We start from the raw sequence: 21,500 nt of genomic DNA, 5'->3' as shown, positions 1-21,500 counted from the left end.
TGAATTTTAATAAAAGAGTAGGCAAAAACATTACTCAAATTTTAGCAAGGAAGAATAAGGGACAAATAAATATCTGAGGAGTAAGAAATAGAGAAATAATTCCCAAAGGGTTTGTTTATTTTCTTCATTATTGAGAGATACAAGGATGGTATGTTACACGGCATCTTTGCATTCATTGCCTTTCTGGCCCAGGAGCAATTGAGATGTTGACGCTTATTGAATTGTATTGTTCCCATTATGCTGTTTTATGCTGGAAACAAATATCCTGCTTGGTCAGGTTCAGTTTATCTACTCTACTTATTGATGTTTGGACAGTCATTTTGGTGTGGTAGTTAAAACATCAGGCTAGAAACAAGGTGATTGTGAATTCTAGTCCTTTCTTAAGCACAAAGCCAGCTGTGTGACCTTGGTCCAGATTCTTGGATGAGAAGAGAGACATTTTTAAAGAAGAAAAACAAACAAGAACATCCAATTGCCATCTGGAAAAGCATCTTTGGGACAATCATGACCTGGATGATTGAAAATCGCCATTGACACTTGGTCCAGTCACTGTCTCTCAGCCCTAGGAAAGAGGCAATGGCGAGCCCAATTCCTGAAAAAAAAACCTTGTCAAGAAAACTTTAGGGAATTGTCTAGGCACTCTAAAAATTGGACACTATTGAACGGAGGAAAAAAATTGCTGTCTGAACAATCTGACTCTGTCTCAATGAATGTAATTAAATACTGTTTTGCTCTTTGCCGCATTTATCATAACACAAATAGCTTTTAGACTTTGGCCAAAGAATCTGATTACTTCGTTTAGTTTTATCCTTTCATTTTTAATTAGTCAGCCATACATACTGTACCTTTCATAGTTTAGTATATTACTGTTTATTCTCACGACTCCCTAATGGGAATTATATGTTTTAATTTTGAACTGATATTGATCTGGTTTGTGTTTCTAATAAATTAAACTAAACTGACTTTCGATAGGAGAGAGCCCCTTCCAATCCTCAAGAAGATAACTGAAACAATTGATAGAATCTGGTACCTCAGAGAGTAGCTTGTTAAAAGTGATGGCTGGTAATTCCAAAAAATTAGCATTAGTTTGATGTTGCAAACACTGTACAGACAGCCTGTCCAGACTTTGGCACCAGATCTGGCCTTGGCAGCATCCATGTCTCAAGGAAGAACAGCCCAATTTCACACTATGTATGAATAACTTCCCTACAGGAACAAACAAGCACATAAATTATCCCACCTTCTTACAGTTTCACCTGATGGAAATCCTTCTGCTGCCAAAATTTAAATAGTCTTCCATCGGACTCCAGTTACTTCAGATTTTAATTTCTGTAAAAGTCAGGCCATTGTGTTTTGAGGCTACAACTTTTCTATGCATGATAAAACTCCAGATATTTTCAAACAACTCTACTCTCAGTGAATTATCAGGGATCTCTAGCAATCTCAGGGAATTTGTCACGTGCCAGGGAAATCAGGAGATTCAGGCAGTTGAAATGAGTGTAAAGATTTAATGCAAGCTTAAACTCTCTACTGACTAACTAACGATCAAGGGAAATGCTTGGGAGATAAAGCAGGCATTCAAGGTGGGCTGGACTTAAATCTCTTATAGGTGCACAGAGACTAGTGACTTATGACATGTTTGACCCCTTCCTCAGGCTCAGTCTGATCATCTACTCAGTGGTGGGATTCAAGTAATTTAACAACCGGTTCTCTGCCCTAGTGATTTCTTCCAACAACCGGTTCACCAGACAGCTCAGAAACTTAACAACCGGTTCTCCCGAAGTGGTGCGAACTGGCTGAACCCCACCACTGCATCTACTACAGAATTAAGTCTACTTCAGGGATGTGCGTCACTCCAAATATTGCCAAATTACAATTTCCAACCTTTTTGTATCATTATCATTTTGGCTAACATCTCTGGAACTGTAATTCAGCCACACCTATAAGGTTCCACCCTAATTAACAACTAAAAGCTACACCCAACTAGGAACCATATAAATACAATGCGTAGAACAGTCCGGTGCACATATTTTGGAGAGAGAGACGTTCCCTGATGATGGACTCCAGTATGAACCCAAAAGCTTGGAAGAATAAACCTTTGGTCCTGGTGATGGACTCAGATTGGATCCTGCAACATTATCCTGGGACACATAAAGTTGCCTTCATTCACCCAGGTTTTTAAAAAAACTTTATTCTTTTTACAATAGATACGTAGCCCTAAATTCATGCAAGTTCAGGTGGCTCTTCAAACTCTTCTTTAGCCAGGTCATATCAGACATAAAAATGAAGAAGGGATATGAGTATAAAATCTCCTATCAGTCCCCCACTTTCCTGTTTTGAGTGAAAAGTTATGGAGAGGCACATACATATCTCAGGGTGGTGTGCAAATAAAATCTAATCATATTTAGACATCGTTCCAGAGCTTTCAATGTGTTTTGCCGTCCAGTCAGTATTCACTGAATAAGATTGGCACCTAACCAGTGGTGGGATTCAAATAATTTAACAACCGGTTCTCTGCCCTAATGATTCCTTTCAACAACCAGTTCACCAAACTGTTCAGAAAGTGAACAACCGGTTCTCCCAAACTGGTGCAAACTGGCTGAATCCCATCACTGCACCTAACTTAACTTATCTATGACACAGTGATGAAAAAAAAAGTTCTGATATTTTGCTGATTCTATTTTCATATATTGAGTTCCCCAAGAAAGTTAATTCCATTCATGTTAACCACTAATTATGAAAGCCCTGGCATCTTCCATCAGAGACAACCAAAGAGAAAACCTTCCAAAATTTAGAGACTGGTATTTGACTAAGATATCTTGCTGGTAGGATTGGATGAGAAATTGTTGAGAAAGACATTTTAGGTAGGAGCAAACAAGGTCCAAATCCAAAGTGTTCTATGTAGGGTGGTAAGCACAAGTTCATAGGCCATTCAGTAGCTACCAAAGAGAGAGACCTAAAGATGTTAGTTTCTTGTACAGTGACCTAGTCCAAGAAGAGCTAAAAAGTCAGCCCAGCTGGAAAGAATAACAGTTTGCACCAATAAGAAAGAATACAAAACTAGGCAGAAGTTTCTACTTTGGAAGGACCAGCTTCATGGTGCAGGACTCTGCTGGATATGCAGTGGGGAACCTGGAAATTAGTCTTCAGAAATTGGAACTGAAGCCTTCCTTGCAGAAAATGACCTATATGGGTACAACTGGGCTCCAAAAAAGAAGTTTTGTGTGGGAGGGCCAAGCCCTCCCACATAAAATGTAATGTAATGAGTATATTGTCAGCACATCAAGATGCATTTATCCTAGTGCTGACATAAGAAGGAGAACGCAAGCGTCTGTAACAGGACGGTTGCCTTTCTCCTACTTATTTCCTCTGGAGATAATGTCCCCTAGGAGATGGATGGGAGGGGGGAAATTCTTTGAATTGGAGCAGTAGATTAGGGGTGAATGATTGGGAAGATGGCCAATGAATGCAGAGGAGTTGGGGAAGGAAGAGGAGAGGTTTTGGGTCAGCACGTCAGTGCCAGCTGCAACAAGTCGGTGTAAAAAGTGCTGTGCTTAATAAAATGGAAGTTTGTTTTATAAAAGACTTTGTTTGCGATGCAATTTATTTGAAGACAGCCTGAAAACCTGACATATATATTAAGTCCTTTTGTGGAATAGAAGGTCTGAAGAGCTGAAGCAGTATTTTGAGTCTTGAGTATAACACAATTCTGTTATGCAAAACATAGCATTGTATTTGCCAGGGGTATGTAGAGCAATAACTAAATATTTCAAGGACCAAATTTGTACTATCCAATGGTTGCTGGGTGTTAGGATGTTTGGTAAATCTTAATTTTTTAAAAAAGTTTTCAAATCTTTCTTCATGGCATTACTTAATAAGAGTATTGTAGTAAGTGTTTCCCTCAAACTGATCTCTGCCTGCGAGGGAAATATTACATCTTCTCACAATTACATGGAGAAGATTGAAATATACCTACTACAATTATGGGGGATGAATAGCTGGAGATTTCAGTTTGGCTACAAGAGAATTAATGAGCAAATTAAATCATGAAGATGCCAACGTGCACCTTTGTCTGATACCCTTGTCTGCCCATATGGGAAGTCATGGATGGATGTTTAAAATTAAGGAATAGAGCAATCTATGAATCCGTGCAAAGCAATTTTGACATGGATGATTATAAGCTGAGTGACCTTGAGAGGGGGAGTTTGATTTGTTCGCTGTTGGTGAATAACAAATCTAAATTTAAATCCTGGCCTCTTTTATTAGTTTGGAGGCATCTCGTCTTGTCTGACTCTTTTTTTTACATATTTCTCTTTAGGAAAGTGGTGGAGAGATTGATCAGGTTTAAGCTTCAAAACACTCTGGAGAAATCAGATTATTTCTGTTTCAGCCTGTTTTGGGGGTAGCCTAATAAAGGCTGTCTTTAAAAAAAAATCTTAGTGTAACTTACAATTTTTGTATCTTAGTTTAATATACAAAGGCATATTTTCTCACTAGAAAATGGCATCATGAATTTTATGAAAATGTGAGTCTTGATGTAGGAGTTTGTTTCAAATAAATTAATTTTTTAAGGAAAGGTGCACAGCTGTCCTATTGCCAGAAGAGAGAGCCTGGTGGCGCAGCAGACTAATAGCCTGTTATTATCATCCAGCTGCCTGCAATTACTGCTAGTTCGAATCTCCCCAGGCTCAAGGTTGACTCAGCCTTCCATCCTTTCTAAGGTAGGTAAATTGAGGACCCAGTTTGTGGGGGCAATAAGCTGACTTTGTATAAATATACAAAAGTATGAAGGCTATTGCTTAACGCATTGTAAGCCGCCTTGAGTCTCCGGAGAAGGGTGGCATATAAATCAAATTAAAAAAAAAAACTCAGTTTATATGAGGCATGGTGGCACAGTGGTTAGAATGCAGTATTGGCAGTCTAGTGACTGCCAATTGCCAGCAGTTTGGCAGTTCATATCTCACTGACTCAAGGTTGACTCAGCCTTCCATCCTTCCGAAGTCAGTAAAATGAGGACCCAGATTGTTGGGGGCAATATGTTGACTTTGTAAATCATGTAGAGAGGGCTGTAAAGCACTGTGAAGCAATATATAAGTCTAAGTGCTATTGCTATTGTTCCATCTTAGCCCGATATGACACAGTCATGACTTCCCAATCCATAGGAAAGGATGTCCCATCTTTACGTGGGATTTGATAACTCCCTTTCTAGTGGAGATATCGAAACCCAAATTATGTGCAGGGGATTATGTTTGCATGCCACTTATGAGCCAAGTCTTATTCTCTGCTTCTGGGTGCAATTTCATTTTATTGGTTTGAGAGATTGAGAAGCTGCCAATAAATCTATGTTTCCAATAGGACAGAATATCTGTAGCTCAGTATAGAACTGTGGAGTTCTTGTTGTTCTCTGATCTTGATTATTTGTTTGCAGCAATGTTTCCCAGTCGGGGAATGAAACATCTGCAAGCAAGCAACCAAATTCAGTGAGCACCAAGGACTCCAAAGATCTGTCTTGTTGGTTTCATTTTCCTAGCACTGTTTCATGTTCACTGTCACCTCAGAGCTTGTATGTCATACAATACATCTTTCTTGAAAAGATGCTAACTACAGGAGGCAGGAAGAAAGCAACATTTCATACCTCTCACCTCCCCCTTGCCTCTTTGGTCAAATAAATTAACTTTCTTTCCTTGCCAATCCCATTATGAGGTTTGGCATGATGGACTTTCTTTTTTTAATAAAGTGAATATTAGAGGATGTAGGTTGATAAAAGACATGTCACATTTGATCGTGGCTAATGAAGATGAAAGCTTCTGGGCTTTGATGTCCTGCCTGGAGCTTAAATGTGGAATTGCTTACTCACCATCATTCTTAATCTTGGCTCCAGGTGTCTGGAAAATATATGAGGATTGCAGAATAGTTTAGTCCAAAGCTCCTTTTGTTTCCAGGACAACAATGTCATGGTATGTCTTACCCATGCAATTTTTTCCTCTATTGTTAGGATTGATAGCACAGGAACTTCTGTTTTTACAATGCATCTCTAATGCATGGTCTACAACTGTGTAAAAGAAGGAAGGAAGGAAGGAAGGAAGGAAGGAAGGAAGGAAGGAAGGAAAGAAAGAAAGAAAGAAAGAAAGAAAGAAAGAAAGAAAGAAAGAAAGAAAGAAGTTTCACTAGGCAGAGCTGAAGCCTTGTATGCCTGAAAATGAAAAAGGAAATAGCAATAGCATTAGCACTTAAAGTTGAATACTGCCCAATAGACAGTGGTGGGATTCAAAGTTTTTTACTACCGGTTCTGTGGGCATGGCTTGGTGGGTGTGACTTGGTGGGCATGGAAGGGGAAGGATACTGTAAAATCTCCATTCCCACCCCACTCCAGGGGAAGGTTACTGCAAAATCCCCATTTCCTCCCAATCAGCTGGGACTCGGGAGGCAGAGAATAAATGGGGGGGTGGCCAATCAGAGATGGTATTTACCGGTTCTCCGAACTACTCAAAATTTCTGCTACCAGTTCTCCAGAACTGGTCAAAACCTGCTGAATACCACCTCTGCCCATAGAGTCTGGACAGTTTACAGTGTCAGCATATTGCCTGTGACAATCTGGGTCCTCTTTTACCAACCTCAGAAGGATGGAAGACCGAGTCAACCATGAGCCCTATCAAGATCGAACTCCAGGCTGTGTACAGTGTTAGCTTGCAATGCTTCATTCCAACCACTGCACCACCAGGGATCTATCCTAAGAAAGTAAAGAAGCCGAATAGAGTTACTATTATGAGAAACTACATTATTTCTTTGATTTCCCCCATTGGTTTTGCTTATGAGAAGCCAGCTGAGAAGATTGCAAATAGTGCTCATATGAACCTAGGATACTGCAACTGTCATAACTACATGTTGGTTGCCAAGTGCCCAAATTTTGATCATGTGACTATGAAGATGCTTCAATGATTGTAAGTGTATGAATCAGTCATAAGTCTTTTTTTTTCCAGTACTGTTGCAACGTTGAACAGTTGATAAATGAATGGTTGTTATTCAAGGACTACCTGTACAACTTTCTAGATTAAAACTACTATTGGCTTTTGAATGAGGTGCTGAGGCCATACTTCAAACAGTAATAGGTGGGGTCAGAAAAAAAAACCTAAATTGAATTCTGGGTTGCATATACTTTAGTTTGTCTAAAATTAAATATAATTAGTATGATTTATCTTCAATATTCCCCCCCTTTGTCACCTTAAATATAGTAATTTGATGACTTCTAGAGGCCTCTCTGGGCCATCCCCAAGATGGCATCGAGTGTGGTTTTGTGAATGTGTGTGTACCTATAGAAGCTTTGGTTCTACATACAGTATCTGTCCTGATATATTTAAGTAGCTCTTTGCTTTATTTATGAGACCATCTTCTGCCACCGATAACCTCCCACCGGCCAATACGCTCCCACAGAGAGGGCCTCCTCAGGGTGCCGTCGGTCAAGCAATGTCGAAGCATTGCTTCTCCCAGGGGGAGAGCCTTCTCTGTGGGGGCACCCGCCCTCTGGAACGAGCTACCCCCAGGAATACAACTGATCCCGCACCTCCGGACCTTCCATCAAGCTTTGAAGACCTTCCTATTTCAGCAAGCTGGGCTGACTTAAAATTTATAATATTTTGTTGTATCATTTCTTCTAACCACATTTAAAGCACTCCATGGTTTAGGATCTGGTTACCTACAGGACCGCATTCTGCCACCGTTTTCCTCCCACCGACCGACACGCTCCCACAGAGAGGGCCTCCTCAGGGTGCCGTCGGTCAGGCAATGTCGGCTGGCGACCCCCCCGGGGAAGAGCCTTCTCTGTGGGGGCACCCGCCCTCTGGAATGAGCTACCCCCACGGATACGACTGATCCCGGACCTCCGGACCTTCCGCCGGGCCCTGAAGACTTTTTTATTTCAGCAAACCGGGCTGGGTTAAAAAAATTTAATTGGTGAATTTTATGGGTAAGGGGTTTTAAATTGGGGGAAGCCAAAGATAAATTTAATTTTGTTTTATAGTATTTTAATGTTTATATTGTATGTTTTTTAATTTTGTCTGTTCACCGCCCCGAGTCCTTCAGGAGAGGGGGCGGTATAAAAATTTAAAAAATAAAAATAATAATAAATAATAAGTAGCTCTTTGCAAAAATCCCATTGAAAGCACAGTGGCTAGATAAATGATATTTTCAGTGAATGATTTACTATATTTCCACACCACACAATGAGTGGTGTGGTGGCCTAGAGGTGTTGACTCTCACCTCACACACAGGAGGTTGAGAGTTCAATCCTAGGCAATGACAGATGTTTCTCTATCTGGGTGCAAAAAGAAAATATCTGCTGTGATATACTGGTAGGCACCAGGAAGGGCATCTGGCCAGTAAATGCTCACCTCCATTTAGTCGCTCTGACCTCATCCCAATACAAGGATTACAGGGACCTTAAAAGAAAAAAAAATACTATATTCCCAAATATTTTCACTGGTTAATTTTAAATACTTTAAGTCCCTTAATTAATATGCTTGTGGGTGTGTACCCATGGATATATGCAAGATTGGATTGTTACTTTTCCCAATAAATATGAATTTTGTGTTTCATTTTTACATGCGAACTTATAAAAAAATCACCACTGTTAAAAAGCACTTGACTATCTTAGATTTTCATTGCTAGCTTTTCTGGAAACTAGAAACCTACCTTCAGAAAGTTCTTACTTTTTGCATAATGTTAGCTTGGATACTTAGCATTCTCCCTTTTTTTTCAACACGATACATTTGGGATTCTCTCTGCAACATTATTTCTGACAACAGTATTTGGATTGGCTCCTCCCATCCATAAGCACAAACAGGATTTTGCACAAGCAAGCTTTAAGGAGGTTGTTACTTCGTAATAAAATGTTAATTTTCTGCTGCTTTTTCCCTTTCAATATATATATATTGATTTCCATAAGAAAAATCTATTCATATTGTTTTTTCCCCAACTTAAGACTTATCCAGTGGATTGAGAAGGCATTTAAGATGCCTTCTTTTAAGTTTGCTCAGCACAAAAGGAAACTGCAAAGAAAGTAGAATCATATTATTTAACATTCGGTTCAAAGGCTGGCACAGAATGCAAATAGATTTGATGGTAGCTGGGAAGGATAATTAAATTCCAACAACCAGATACATTAATTGTTTAATTTAAAAGTAAGTCTCCAAAAAAATTAGCATCCATGAATTGGTCCCATTAACGCTGAGTATAACTCAGAGAAGATGAGTTGTATCAATCCTATTGACTTGCCTCATTTGTTCTGAATTTTATCTAGGGTGGCTTATCACTGCTAGAGAGAAGGGGCAAAATGACATTGTTTCATTAATGCAAACAGTTCAGACTTGTTCTTGATTCTTCTTTAACACAGGTGGTGCACCTACATCCTCTATTGTAGTAGCTAAGGAGTGGAAGGCTGACCATACACATAGCTTCAGTCTCCAGTGTCTGTGGCTATTATTGTCAGCATCTTTACCCCATCTGCAGCCTTGATATTATGGAATAACAGAGTTGGAAGGGACTTTGGAAGTCTTCGAGCCCTCAGGCCTGAGGCAGTTATTTCCTCCTGTACGTAGTAAGAACAGCCCTAGCAACTGAAAAATAATACATATCCCCACTGACATTTGCTGTAAAAATGTTCTGTTCACCAATGTCTCAGTCATCCAGGTCATAGTTGTCTCAAAGGTACTTTTTTAAAAGACAAGTGGACTGTTGTTGTTTTTTTCCTTAAGGAAGAAGAAGAAATTGTTTTGCTTCTCATCCAAGAAGCTTCATCAGTTCAACATCTTCTTCTTTTTCCTCAAGGAAAAAACAGTCCACTTGTCTTTTGAGTTCTATCCCTCACTTTGGTGAGCCTTTATTTGCAGGAAATTTTATGTATTCTGTATTATTCATCTTTTCTCTTCCTCTCCTCTCCTCCCTTCTCCTCTCCCAATCTGTTGGATGGGACAACCTCAGTAGAATAGATCCTTCTGAAAGTTGAACAGTGTTCTATAGATGCAATATGTAGAAAGCACATGATTATTTCAATTATTTTATAATAACTCTTGCTGCACTCGGTGTGAATGAGGCCTGAAGTTTTCAGCCTAATACGGGTGTTAGCTGAGCAGGAGAAAACTACCTTTCAGGTTTCAAAGTGAGCATATATGTCAATATTGCACAGCTTTTTCTCAACTGCAATCTAAGAGTACAAAAGATTGTGATCAAACATTGTCTGGCTAGGAGTCTCAAGAGAATCTGGGGAATCAGGAATGGGAAATTTGATGTCTACTTATGAATTCCTGCCACTGTTCCTGAAAGTTGTTGAAATTTCAGTTCAGCAGTATCCTGAGAACCACACAAGTCCTTCAGCCCTGTCATAAATAATGACTCAATAACTATCGTAGAAGAAATATTGGATAGAAGCAAGTTTCAGTAATTATATTCTTACTAGTCTTCATGATGTGAAGATATGCAAAATAATAATTGCAAGCAATTGAAAATATTCCTCTCAAGGTTTTTATAATCCATTGAAGGTAGCAGGATGAAAGCAAAGAGCTTCTTAAAAATTGTAAAGGCATCTTCCATAGACAAGGCTGAGAAATTAATGCAAGAAATCCATTATCACGCAAAATCAAGTGAAATAATGCAAACTGATATAAATGTGGATTGATTCCTAGACCCTACCATAGCTGATTTCTGTTAATTGATTGATTGATTGATCAATTGATTGACTTACCTTCTTTAGCTTAACAAGAACAGATTTTTCATAAAAGTTATGATTAGTAGTTATTACTTCTAATTACTCATACATTATCATTTCTCATAAATCTTGACAGAGGTGCTCATTGGTGGAGGAGGTGGGTGCATTAATGCAAAGAGGCTGTCCCCATATTGATCATAGGCTGAAAAAGCAACTTATTTCTCCAAGCTTTCTCTTTGACTCTTTATTGCTATAAAATACAGCCCCATGCAATATGGAAGTCTTTAGCCTAACAGACAGCTAGGCAGCTCATTTATTGTAGTATACTTTATTTTATTCCATTACTCCCAGCTGGCTTGAACAAGCATGGAAATTTTATTTTTCAGACAATTAGCCTCATCAATCTAAGACAGATGGTTTCATTGTGCTGTACAGCTTACCTTTTCAGATGTGATTAAGCTTTGCACTGGTGCTTGCTTTCTGAATGAAGAGAGAAGGCACTTCAAAACCTCTCATCAGTGCAATATAAATGGAAAGTTTGGGTGTTTTGTTTTTAAATTTGCTGCATTGCACATATACCTATATAGAACTTTCTTAATTCCTAGTGAACAACAACCTCAATCATAAAAAAATTGCAAATTAGGCTTTTGAGGTGGGGGTCTTTCCTTCCCATGCACATTCATTCAAATTGTCTGCAACAATGAATATAGGGAAGAGTTTCCCACAAATCTAAGAAGAGAGGATGGGATCCGTTTCAGATGATATGGAATAGGAATAAAACACTATTTTCAATTCTTTCCCAAGGGAATTTTATAGCTCAAGGGCTAAAATGTAGCTCAGAAGCCAGTCAGCCAGCTAAGCAAACTAAAACAAAATCACAATTGGCTTCTACCCTTTCAATTAGTAATCAAGAACATTCCATTGCATGGGTGCATCTGAGCATTTCTTCCAAAAGCAGGCTTAAAAACAAGTTTTTATATTGGAACTGCAGGGTAGGAAAAGGAAATGAAGAGTTTGCCAAACCCATGAAAATTCTACGCTTGGAAAATCTGTTCACAATTAATTTGGGTTACTCCATTTTATTATTGTGTATCTTATGACCACTTCTCATTTCCCCACCTGAAATCAAACCCACAATTAGTAACTGTAGCATTAATGCTTTCATTCCCTTGTGGCTGTCAACATTCCTTCATTTTCCTTCCTGAATAATTCTTATTTCTTCAATAAGAAATAAGAAAATAAGAAAATGCCTAGTATTTCTGCTGATTGTAAAAAGCAAAAATAAATTCCCATTTAGAGGTATGTTAGGCTTCCTTAGTCAGTTCAGCCTGTTTCAGGAATAGCAGAAAAGAGATGTGTTTGTGTGGGTGTGTTTGTGTGGGTGTATGTGTTGAATGGACTGCAGTATCTATAATGGAATATGAGAATGACCTTGGGAGTGGGGGGTTGGTGGGGGAGAGACTCTACACAGGAAATGATCAGACAAAATGAGTAGGAGCCCACAACTGAATAACAGCAGAGAAAGAAACTTAGAAGCCTTATCAGTTAATCAGGCAGTAAAAAGCAACAGTGGAAGATTTGTATTTTCAGACTTTCAAGATGCTGTTAATGTAGCCTTGCAATAAAGTAGAATTAGCTCATCTGATTATTTTTCCTGTCTGGTCTATCTGGGAGGTTGACAAGTATCCCATAAGGTGGGGGCCCTTATAGAGAAGTTCTGCTGCCTGACTCATGTACTGTGTGGAGCTAATGTTTAGCAAATCTTCAGCCAATGTTTAGACTGGAAAAGCAGATTCAACCTTGAAAGGTATTATCTGGTTTATCTCAGAGCAGCACTGTTTGAATTTTAACATTTAAGAGCCGTGGTGGCGCAGTGGTTAGAATGCAGTATTGCAGGCTACTTCTGCTGACTGCCAGCTGCCAGCAATTTGGCAGTTCGAATCTCACCAGGCTCCAGGTTGACTCAGCCTTCCATCCTTCCGAGGTGGGTAAAATGAGGGCCCAGATTGTTGGGGGCAATATGCTGACTCTGTAAACTGCTTAGAGAGGGTTGTAAAAGCACTGTGAACTGGTATATAAGTCTAAGTGCTATTGCTATTAAAGAACTGGACTTCGTAGCCTACTGACAACTAATAGAGTAGCTTTAGTATGAATAGATGGTACGGTTTAAGATATAGTACCAGAATCATGTCCACCTTGACAAAAACAGTTGGAAAAAGGCAGTCCCACAAACAAAAGTCATCAGTAAAAATCTTCATGAAAGCAAATATAAGGAATTGGAGGTCAATGCATAAATCCATACTAAAGCATCCCTGAGAGCTGGCTACATAAAGAAGCATACTGAAATGCTAAGAAACTTGCAAAATTTATGATTTCTTTGTTTTTATTATGTCCTCTATTTAAAATAATCCCAGCATTAAATGAAGAGCTGAGGAAGGCTCAACCTCAGAGAATATAGGTGGTAAGATTTTATCCATAAAAGTAAATTAAAGGAGCAAATTGGATCACTGGAAATTTGCCTTACACACCTCTTATTAGCTATTTTGTAATGGCTAATTTCTCAGCCATTAAGATTTTTAAAAAAATCCTCCCCTACAAATCTACAGTTGCTATCATATAGATTTGTTTTTTCCCCAAATTGTGTATTTTCTATACAATTTTCATGATTCTTCTAACGCATTAGACACTACATTTAATGTCTATCTAGTTTTCCTAATTGACTTTATTCCTTTCCAATTTTTCTCCAACAGGGGCTTTATTAAATGCATTTTACCTCTAATGTATTAAAATCATTTTCTAAAACAGATCTTGATTTTTTCCCCCAATTTTCATTATTTTCTATGAACTTTTAAAGCCCAGAGTTAATCAAGGAAGGTTGCTTTTCACTAATATTCTCTGTGATAGAGTCGTTAAAGTCACATGTTTCAGAGGGAAAAAATATCATGAAGGATTTCTTATTCTGTCTTAAGCTTCCATTCCTTTTTTAAGGCTCTTTCTTCTTGCCATGATGGACCACGTTTAGCTGCACTGAACATGAGAAGGTGGAACAATAGGACAAATAGGTATAAACATAGAGATAATGGCTTTTTCACATTAAATATAGATTTAGATATATGATACAGAAGAGAGAGTTAATAAGCTGTTTTAAGAATTATACACTAGGGGTCGTGCATTTCCCCATTAAGTTGGTAGTAAAATATACTGCTGATATTTTCAGCAGCACAATAAGAGGCATTCTAGAGACTGCATAAAAGGGAGGTCCAGGGGCCGTATATTGTCCCGGCATACAAAATGTCCACTCCTTTTCCTAGCCAAGAAGTCATGCCAAGTTTGCAATAGCCCTCTGACCCCTAAGGGAAAAAAACAACAACTTTTGTTTCAAAGAAATCCAGGGAACCAAAGAAATGTCACACAATACAGACTGAAGAACAGTCGAAGGGTAGAGTTCAGATTGATCTGTTTTGACTCTGTAGCATATTGACGGGTTTTCTCTGGATTATTTATTTATTTATTTATTTATTTATTTATTTATTTATTTATTTATTTATTTATTTATTTATTTATTTATTTTTATATGCCGCCCTTCTCCGGAGACTCAGGGGGGCTTACAGTGCGTTAAGCAATAGCCTTCATACTTTTGTATATTTTTTTATACAAAGTCAGCTTATTGCCCCCACAAACCGGGTCCTCATTTTACCCACCTTAGAAAGGATGGAAGGCTGAGTCGACCTTGAGCCTGGTGAGAATTGAACTCGCAGTAATTGCAGGCAGCTGGATGTTAAATGCTGCCTTAGTAGGAGGCATTAGCCTCCTACGCCACTCAGGCTCCTATGGATTATGGATTAATTATGGATTAATCCATAATTTCAGGGTTACAATATGTTACTGTTGTACCTGTCACATTTCCTGATGGATCAGTGGAAGATCAAAGAAGCCTGTTTCTCAGAGCAGAACAGAGAGAGAGACAAAGAGGCAGAAATCCTATCAAAACATAGATGTTTTTCCCCCCCTCCAATAGCTATTATAAATACATCAATCTTTGTCCCAACCTACAGTTTCCTCCCTCTAGGCTCTTAGATCACTGAGGTCATGCATATCTGGGGAATTCTTTTATGGCTCTAATCTCAACTAGAAAGTGTCAATATGCCAGTCTTGCTCTGAAGATTGATCTAAGCATCTGAGTGGTTCCATCACTGTTCTTCACATTCCTGTCTTTGATTGCAAAAGCAGTCCCTAGAATGCAAGAGAAACATTGTGTGAACCAACCTGGGGGAACCTGTCAATCAGCAACCCATGCATCTCCTATGCATACTAATAAATGCACAGCTGTGGCCTAACGTAGATATATATGCAACACTCTCTACATGGGGCTACCCTTGAAGAACACCTGGAGGCTCCAACTGATCCAGAATGCGGCCGCGCGGGTAGTCACGGGAGCTGCATGGCGCTCCCATACAACACCTCTCCTGCGCGAGCTGCACTGGCTCCCAGTGGTCTTCCGGGTGCGCTTCAAGGTGTTGGTTATCACCTTTAAAGCGCTCCATGGCATAGGACTTAGTTATCTTCGAGACCGCCTGCTGCTACCGACGACCTCCCATCGACCCGTGCGCTCCCACAGAGAGGGCCTCCTCGGGGTGCCATCAGCCAAACAATGTAGGCTGGTGACCCCCAGGGGGAGGGCCTTCTCTGGGGGGGCACCTACCCTCTGGAATCAGCTGCCCGCAGAGATAAGGAGAATCCAAGACCTCGGTGCCTTCCGCCGTGCCCTTAAAACCTTCTTTTTCCAGCAAGCCGGGCTGGCCTAACACTTTTTAAAATGTTTTTAATTGTCTGTTATTGTTTTTAATCATCGGGCCAAATTTATATATATCTTTTTAATTGTATTTTAATGTTTGTAGTTTATGTTTTTACTTGGCTGTTCACCGCCCTGAGTCCTCAGGGATACAAATTTAAAAATAAATAAATAAATAAATAAATAAATAAATAAATAAATAAATAAATAAATAAATAAATAAATAATAAATCCACGGGACTGCCTTCTGCTACTGACAGCCTCCCACCAGCCAGTATGCTCCCACAGGGTGGGGCTCCTTGGGGTGCCGTCGGTCAGACAATGTCGACTGGAGAGCCTTCTCAGTGGGGGCTCCTGCCCTCTGGAACGAACTGCCCCCGGAGGCACGGAGGATCCCAGATTTGCGCACCTTCTGCCGTGCCCTGAAGACTTTGTTATTCCAGCAAGCCGGGCTAGCCTAATTTTAACGGTTTTAAATTTTAAATTGGATTTTAAGGGGATGTTTTTAATTGTGGGCCAAAGTATTTAATCTGGTTTTAAATTGTTTTTTAATTTTTATATTTATGTATTTGATCATGGCTGTTCACCGCCCTGAGTCCTTCGGGAGAAGGGCGGTATATAAATATAATGAATGAATGAATGAATGAATGAATGAATGAATGAATGAATGAATAAATAAATAAATAAATAAATAAATAAATAAATAAATAAATAAATAAATATCTCAGCACACACACACATACATGCATGCATGCACGCACACACACACATATAGTATTTCTGCAAAAATAAGACCCACCCCAAAAACAAAGCCCTTGCCTAATTTTTGGGGTGGGCCTAATATAAGTCCTACCCCAAAAATAAGCCCAAGAGGCAGCAAGTGCACGGATCTGATAATGTCTGGCAGCAGCTACTACCCCATACAACCCCTTGGCACAGCACAAATGCTGATAAGTCCAAGCGTGGAGGCAGAGATGGGGGATGGGGAGAAGATAGGTGATCCAGACTCAAGGGAGGCTCGCGGGAGGCTTGCATGGTGGCACCGGCAGCAGGCAAATCACTCCATTTCCATGCGCCCCATAGGCAGTGGTGGATTTCAAAATTTTTTACGACCGGTCCCATGGGTGTGGCTTGGTGGGCATGGTGTGGCTTGGTGGGTGTGGCTTGGTGGGCGTGGCAATGCAAAATCTCCATTCCCACCCCACTCCAGGGGAAGGTTACTGCAAAATCCCATTTCCTCCGTATCAGCTGGGAAATCTCTCTCTGTCTCTCTCTATTTCTTTGTCTCTCTTTCTCTCTCTCTCTCTTTCCTTCTCTCTCTCCCTCTCTTTCTCTTTTTTCCTCTCTCTCTGTCTCTCTCTTTCTTTGTCTCTCTCCATTTCTCTCTCTCGCTCTCCTTCTCTCTCCCTCTCTCTTTCTTTCTCTCTCCTTCTCTCTCTTTCTCTTTTTCTTTCTCTCTTTCTTTCTCTCTCCCTCTCTTTCTCTTTCCCTCTCTCCCTTTCCTTCTCTCCCTCCCTCCCTCCCTCTGTATCTCTCTCTCTCTCTGTTTCTCTCTCTCTCTCTATCTATTTCTATCTATCTGTCTGTCTGTCTGTCTGTCTGTCTGTCTGTCTGTCTGTCTGTCTATCTATCTTCTGGAGGCAGGGAAGGTGAAAAACAGGCCATTTTTTTTTTTGCCTCCTTTCACTCCCCCCTCACCTCCGCAAGCATTCCACAGACTGAAACCAGGCAAAAACGGATCGCTTTTTGGGCAAAAATGGGCCATTTTTGCCTGTTTTTTGGCCTCTTTTCACCCCCCCTCACTTCCACAAGCACTCTGCAGGCTAAAATCGTAGTTTGAGGATCCATGCTCTAGGCCTTCCTGTCCTCTACCATCCCCCAGAGTCCATTTAAGATCACACCGACTGCTTCCGTGACTCCATCCAGCCACCTCGTTCTCTGCCGTCCCCTTCTTCTTTTGCCCTCCATCGTTCCCAGCATTAGGCTCTTCTCCAATGAGTCCTTCCTTCTCATTAGGTGGCCAAAGTATTTGAGTTTGCTCTTCAGGATCTGGCCTTCTAAAGAGCAGTCAGGGTTGATCTCCTCTAGGACTGACAGGTTGGATCGCCTTGCAGTCCAAGGGACTCGCAGGAGTCTTCTCCAGCACCAGAGTTCAAAGGCCTCCATTCTTTGGCGCTCAGCCTTTCTTATGGTCCAACTTTCACAGCCAGACATTGCCACTGGGAAAACCATCGCCTTGACTATATGCACTTTTGTTGGCAGGGTGATGTCTCTGCTTTTTAGTATGCTGTCTAGATTTGCTATAGCTTTCTTCCCCAGGAGCAAACATCTTTTAATTTCTTGGCTGCAGTCCCCATCTGCACTGATCTTGGAGCCCAGGAAAATAGAATCTGTCACTACCTCCATTTCTTCCCCATCTATTTGCCAGGAATTGAGAGGGCCAGGTGCCATGATCTTAGTTTTCTTAATGTTGAGTTTCAAGCCAACTTTTGCACTCTCCTCCTTCACCCGCATCAAGAGGCTCTTTAGTTCCTCTTTGCTAATTTGCAACTGTCACTATTCAATCTATATTTGATTCATAGTATAAAGAATAAAACCTGTATTACTCTGTAATTATGATGGAAGCTTGTTACACACTTAAAGGAATTCACACTCTGATAGAACTACTGAAAATCCAAGAAACGGTTGCTGCTGGAGATGACGTAGCTAGTTCAGATGGCAGGTTTTGAATGCAGTTTGAAATTATATTTATTTAGCTAACTTTCTCGCCCAGTCTAGAAAACTGTTGTTTAGATTTTTTTCTGCTGTAGGTCATTCGCCCACATTGAATGACCTACAGCATTAATATCTGGGTTTCATCCTACAAACTTTGCCATCCAGCAGCTGGTTTAAGCCTATGAATAATGTGAGATTATATTAAAAAAAAAACTTTCTAAGGCTTAGCTTTCATGAAAATATGATTCCCACAGGCAATGGTATCTTAGAAAAAATTAACTTTACTTATTGATTGGTTTTGGTGCCAGACTGTCTGAGGCTTTTGTACTGCTAGGTTAAAGCCATCAGAATTAATGTATATGTCTGCAAGGAGACATGGACAGAGATTCATAATTAGTTAAGGGTAAGTGAAGTTTGACATGAAGGAGGCAATCTATTATAGTAGTGTAAGGTTTTTAGTAATGCTTCTTTTTCGCTCCTTGTGGGCTAAATTCTGATTGTCTTCTTGCTCCCCCTCCTGGCCAAACTGTGATGGTACAAAAAAAAAGAGCAGAGAACAAGATATTCAAGATATTCATTTTGTCTTTATAAAACAGATAAGTAACACAGAGGCGAAGCAATTTGTCCACTGGGGTACAGGGACGGTGCCAGTTGCCTCACTAAAGCACTCTGCACTTGCTAGAAATTCTTCAGAAGCGTCCATGTGCTCTTTGTGACCAAATAGGATATTGGCAAGATGCAAGCCCATTGAATTTTAAAAAGGGGACTTGCCTACCATATTTTCTTGTGTTGAAAGAGAAAGAACGAAGCAGCCAGGGACAGAGTCTTCAAACAATCCTTGTGTCTCCCGAGCTCTTGGTACTTGCTATGGTAGGAGGTGAAAATATTTATTTCTTTGGGATATGGGACTACACATTCTGTAATCGCTAAATCACTGGCTCTTATTTATTTATTTATTAAATTGATATACCGCCCTATTCCTAAGGGACTCAGGGCGGTGAACAGCGAATGATAAAAATACATTTAATACAAACGTTAATAAATAAATAAATAAAAAAACCCCAATTAAAATATACTAAACACTCTGGTCCTAGATAATTCAAGACATCCCAGTTTAAAATAAAATCAAAAAGCAATATAAAGGGAAAGTTAGGCCAGGCCGGCCTGCTGAAACAGGAATGTTTTGAGGGCACGGCGGAAAGTGCGCAGATCCGGAATCTTCTGTACCTCTGGGGGGAGCTCGTTCCAGATGGTGGGTGCCCTCACAGAAAAGGCTCTCCCCCTGGGGGCCGCCAGTTGACACTGTTTGGCTGACGGCACCCTGAGAAGCCCCTCTCTATGGGAGCGTACTGGACGGTGAGAGGCTATTGGTGGCAGAGGCGGTCTCATAAGTACCCCGGTCCTAAGCCATGGAGCGCTCTAAAGGTGGTAACTAAGACCTTGAAGCGCACCTGGAAGACCACAGGGAGCCAGTGCAGCTCGCGCAGGAGGGGAGCCACATGGGAGCGCCATGCTGCTCCCATAACTACCCGCACGGCCGCATTCTGGAATTCTTAAATCTAATCATGTTATACCTATTGTTAGAGCTTCACGACAATCCAACATCAACCCTTTTTTACAGCCTTTGGAAATGGATGTTGGAGGGAAAAGTTGACGCTTAGCTTTTTGAATATGCATGACTGCCCGGTTCCCCTTTTGGGATATGACCTATTTTCTAAATGGCGAGCCACTCTTTCTTTTGATCCTGGAAAAATCATGATGTTTTTGCCGACTGGAGACTCGTTTTGCCTGTCTTGAAATCCCCACTCAGGCAACAGCTTCCTCATCCAAGGCAGTCTACCTTAAATGCAGTTATATCATGGGTCTGGGCTACAAGCAATCCAGGATGAGCTAAATATATTCCTCCTCTGGAAATTGCCCTGAAACCAGGAAATGAACCTGTGCAAATTAAACAGAATGCAAATTAAACAGAATGCTCTTTCTGAGAAAGCTAGAGCAGGACTGAAGCCAATCATTAATCATTTCCTACAGTATGATCTTCTCAAGAAAGGGAAAACTTATTTCAATTTCCAGCTCTGCCAGTTAAGAAAGGTGATGGGTCTTTTCACCAGGTTCTGGACTTGAGAATTATCGATTTACTCACAGTGACAATTCACCCTACAGTACCAAATGCTTGTACTTTGATTTCACCTTTGTTTTACATGGTTAACTGTATTGGACTTAAAGGATGCCAGAGGTTGTCTGCTTTTTATGGTCTGACAATGAACACATACAGGAGCTCAGCTGTATTGGACTGTCTTACCCTAAGGGTCTGAAAATAGCTCAACCGTTTTTGGTGAAGCCCTTGGCTCTGGCCTACCCAGATAGACCCCCCCCCTCAAATCAGGAACAAATAGCACTGTGTTGCAGTGTCTATGGAGATTCTCAATCATCCAAGTCATGGTTGCAACTGGACTTGAAGAACTGAAGAACCATCTTGGATGAGAAGTGAAACATTTTCAAGGTAAAGCCAAGAAAATCCAGTTGCCTTTTGAAAAGCACATGTGTTGCAATATGTGACAGATTTATATTTAGTGGAACTTTCTGAGACATAATGAGACAGAATGTCTCAGAAAGAGACAGGTGACTGTGAATAAACTAAATCCAACTTCTTTAATACCAGTAGATCAGGGGTGTCAAACTCGCGGCCCATGGGCTGGATGTGTAACGCGCTGTCCACACCCACCCCAGTTTTAGTGAAGGGGGAAAAAATCACGATACATCATGTGACGACAACATGACAACACAATTTTGACACCCTTGCAGTAGATAATTCACCTGGATGGTTTATCACATGATTGCATGCAAGTTCTTGATGCGGTTTACTTCAGCAAACCAGATTTGAAAGATGAGCCTTTACAAAATGCAGAATGAAAATAGTTTATTGATGGAAGCAGCTACATCTTTGAAAGCCAGCATAAAATTTTAGGAGAGGAACCATTACCTTTGATTAGCTTAAAAGGTAGAACTTGTTGCATTAAATGTGCATTTCAATTGGCAAATGGTAAAATGGCCTTTTTTTTTTTTTCTTGTCAGCAAATAAACCTTTGGTGTTGTACATGGCCATGGAACTTTGTGGCAGGTAAAAGGTTTGATTATAGCAAAAGATAATCAGATTAAATATGGAAAAGAAACATTGCAAATTTTAAATGCCACCTGGGAGCTAAGCGTGATTTACTAGTAGGATAAAGACAGATGGGTCTCTTTGGACTTGAAGGAAGCCTTCTGTCAGGTTTCGATGTCGTCTCAAATAAA

The 21,500-nt window shown here is 40.3% G+C and overlaps 1 long non-coding RNA gene across 1 annotated transcript in view; it reads left to right on the top strand.

Annotated features, from left to right (window-relative positions):
* The window catches only part of LOC132712359 (uncharacterized), a 43,291-nt gene that overhangs the window by 5,749 nt on the left and 16,042 nt on the right, over positions 1-21,500 (top strand). The window lies entirely within an intron of this gene.

This window comes from Pantherophis guttatus, chromosome 9 (assembly GCF_059756535.1).
Source record: "Pantherophis guttatus breed Tessera chromosome 9, ASM5975653v1, whole genome shotgun sequence".
In the NCBI taxonomy this organism is placed as follows: domain Eukaryota; kingdom Metazoa; phylum Chordata; class Lepidosauria; order Squamata; family Colubridae; genus Pantherophis; species Pantherophis guttatus.
Note: the sequence above shows the minus strand (reverse complement) of the source record. Positions and strands in the feature narration are given on the sequence as shown.